Source organism: Microtus pennsylvanicus, chromosome 8 (assembly GCF_037038515.1).
Source record: "Microtus pennsylvanicus isolate mMicPen1 chromosome 8, mMicPen1.hap1, whole genome shotgun sequence".
NCBI lineage: Eukaryota > Metazoa > Chordata > Mammalia > Rodentia > Cricetidae > Microtus > Microtus pennsylvanicus.
In genome coordinates, this window is record NC_134586.1 from 77030740 (window position 1) to 77034296 (window position 3557).

Sequence of the window (3557 nt, forward strand, 5' to 3'; positions counted from 1 at the left end):
TTGTATGTTGTTATTTTGGGGCATAAGCTAGCCAGTCAGCTGGGAGCTGGGTGGCAGGAACACAGCCCGCAGCTCCTACTACAGAATGGCACCCAACGTGGATAACTGAATCTACAGAAAACCTGAGAAAGCTTGGGAAAGAATAAAGTAAAGCATGTCTTCTTGGTAGCAGCAATTTCTCAGGTCTGCTCTGCTAGAGGCCAGCAAGTGCGCTCATCTAAGAGAGGCTTCCTGACTCAGCTTTAGCTGCAAAACCCTCCAGGTCTCTTAAGTGGTCCTGCTATGAAACACTTAAATGGTGTTGATAAAAGCCGACTGTATGCTTGTTTGTTTTCAGCTGTAACAGGAAAAAGTTGTGCTGTTTTAAAATGCTGGTGTTCAGCAGGTTGGCGCAGACATCCCGGTGCTGGAGAGAAGTCTGGCGATGATTATCCTGCAAACATGAAGATAAAGGAGACCAAATCAAGGCCAAAGCAACCAAGCCGTGATGCATTTCAGACAAAGGGCATCAAAGTGGTGGGGAAGTGGAAGCAGGTGAAGATCGACCCAAATCTGTTTGCGGATGGACAGATGGATGACTTGGTGTGCTTTGGGGAACTGACAGATTACCGTTTAGTCTCCCCTGCCAAAAACCCCTCTGGTTTCTTCTCAAAGGAGGAGCCCAAAAAGAGAAAGGCCCAGGCTGTTTCGGAAGAGGAGGAGGAGGAAGATGAAGAAGAATCTAGCTCCTCGAAGAAAAAGACCAAGCTGAGTAAAACGGAAAGCTGTGTTAGTGGCTGCCAGAGGAAGTACTGCCCAGGATGAAGTCAAAGATTCTGAGCCAGACACTGTTTGTTTGGATCAAAATTAGGGAAAGCAGCCTCGGGAAGCCTGGCACAGGCTGTTCCAAAAAAAAGAAGAAAAACAAAGGGAAAAAAATTAGATCTTTCCCAGAGCACCACTTCTAAAAGTGCCCAAGAAAGCAAAGACCTGGATGTCTGAAGCACACGACCAGAAGGCAGACGTGTCCGCCTGGAGGGACCTGTTTGTGCCCAAGGCCATTCTCCGAACACTCAGCTTTCTAGGCTTCTCTGCACCCACCCTGATCCAGGCTCTGACCTTGGCCCCTGCCATCAGGAACAAGCTGGACATCCTTGGTGCTGCTGAGACAGGAAGCAGGAAAACTCTTGCGTTTGCCATCCCGATGATTCATGCAGTGCTGCAGTGGCATAAAATGAAGGCTCCACCTATCCCGCATAGCACTGGGATACCACGGAGGGAGAGCAGGGTAGGAGCCGCTGCTGATCTGGGGTCACCTCGCACAGATGGGACTGAGTCTGGAGTGTTGCTTGATGAGGCCAGAACTGAGAATGAAGCGCCGAACCAGAGACTAGTGCTTCTACGTCAGCCCGGGCACTGCTCTCCCATGATGATGATGATGATGATGATGATGATGATGATGATGATGGTGAAGGACCTTCTTCCTTGGTTGAGGACAAGCTTATCCCCAAGCAAAATGAGAATGGCGGAGAAAAGCTTGATGAAGAGCAGCCTGGGAAGTTAAGACAGGAGCTGTGTAACCATGTTGCTGTTTATAACGTACACTCGTGGCGCCCCCTGCTGAGACTCATCCTGATGCCCACCCGAGAGCTGGCCATCCAGGTCAGACAACACATTGATGCTGTTGCCAGGATTACAGGGATTAAGACAGCAATTTTAGTTGGTGGAATGTCCACACAAAAGCAGCAGAGGATGCTGAATCGCCATTCAGAGATTGTGATCGCCACCCCTGGTCGACTCTGGGAGTTAGTTAAAGAAAAACATCCTCATTTAAGCAACCTTCGGCAGCTCAGGTGCCTCGTGATAGATTAGGCTGATCGAATGGTTGAGAAAGGCCATTTTGCTGAGTTTCCCCAGCTTCTAGTGATGTTAAATGACTCCCCAGTACAACCCGAATCGACAAACTCTTGTTTTTTCTGCCACACTGACCCTGGTACACCAAACTCCTGCTCGAATCCTTCATAAGAAGCATTTGAAGAAAATAGATAAAACCGCCAAACTTGACCTTCTCATGCAGAAGATTGGCATGCAGGGCAAGCCAAAAGTTATTGACCTCACGAGGAACGAGGGTACAGTGGAGACCCTGACAGAGACCAAGATCCACTGTAAGACAGATGAGAAAGACTATTTCCTCATGCAGTATTTAGGCCGCAGCCTGGTGTTTGCCAACAGCTTCTCCTGCATCAAACGCCTCTATGGGCTCCTCAAGGCCCTGGACATCGTGCCGCTGATTCTGCATGCCTGCAAGCACCAGAAACAGAGGCTCAGAAACCTGGAGGAGTTTGCCCGTCTGGAAGACTGTGTTCTCTTGGCAACAGATGTGACAGCTCGGGGTCTGGATATTCCTAAAGTTCAACATGTCATCCATTACCAGGTGCCCTGCACCTCAGAGATTTATATCCACCGGAGTGGTCGGACTGCACGTGCTACCAGTGAAGGCCTCAGCTTCATGCTGATTGGGCCCGAGGATGTGATGAACTTCAAGAAGATTTACAAAACTCTGAAGAAAGATTAGGACATCCCACTGTTCCCAGTGCAGTCACATGGATGTGGTCAAGGAGCGGATCCGTCTAGCCCGGCAGATTGAAAAGGCTGAGTACCGGGAACTTCCAGGCTTGTCTGCACAACTCCTGGATTGAGCAGGCAGCAGCAGCCCTTGAGATCGAGCTGGAAGAAGACATGTAAAAAGGAGGAAAAGCCGACCAGCAGGAAGAGCGTTGGAGACAGAAGCAGATGAAGATCCTGAAGCAGGAGCTATGCCATCTGCTCTCCCAGCCCCTCTTCCAGGAGAACATGAAGACCAGGTACCCCACACAGTCTGGCAGGCCGCCCCAGCTTGTGGTGTCCCCCAGGAATGGCAAGTCTGTGCTGAGATGCCTCTCCAGACAGAAGAAGAGGAGGAGGAAGCCAAAAGAGCATCAGGCACCGCCACAGCCAAGTTCAAGCACAAGCTAACTGCCCCCAGCATGGTGACTGCTTAGTGGTACCTCTCCTTTAGCTGTCTGTGAAAGTCTTCCTAGCTTGTGCTTCACTCGGCCATCCACACGGGAAAATGTCTCACTCTTCCATCTTTTAGCCAAAAAGATCTCGTGCACATGTGTGTTGTGAAGTAAGTGTAGTAGCCAGCAGCTGTGTCTCTGCATCCAGTTTATGCAGGCTTTTCTTGTGTACAGCTTGGTTTCCCAATTAAAAAAAAAAACAACAAGTGGAAGCAGAGAGGAAAAAAATAAAAAAATAAAATGCTGGCGTTCTGGTCCGTACTGCCAGGGCAAACTCCTACTCTTTCAGGCAGGCGATCTGACTACAGAGTGTTTGAGTGTGATTTCTGAGTGCAGTGCTGCAGCTTGCTTGTTGGCAGGGACCTTAAAATGCCACAGAGTTGTGGCAATAAAAATGGCTCCAGAAGTACCTCTGCCTTGAGGCTGGAAAGCTAAGGAAGGAGCTGGATCTAGCAGACAAAACCGAACCACGGCTTTAATCCTACCCATATTGCTCAGTAATTTAAAGGCTCATGAAGT

General features: G+C 49.4%; 1 pseudogene; it reads left to right on the forward strand.

Annotated features, from left to right (window-relative positions):
- The first annotated feature begins 397 nt into the window (after window positions 1-397).
- On the forward strand, window positions 398-3232 carry LOC142856451 (ATP-dependent RNA helicase DDX24 pseudogene; annotated as a pseudogene).
- The last annotated feature ends 325 nt before the right edge of the window (window positions 3233-3557 follow it).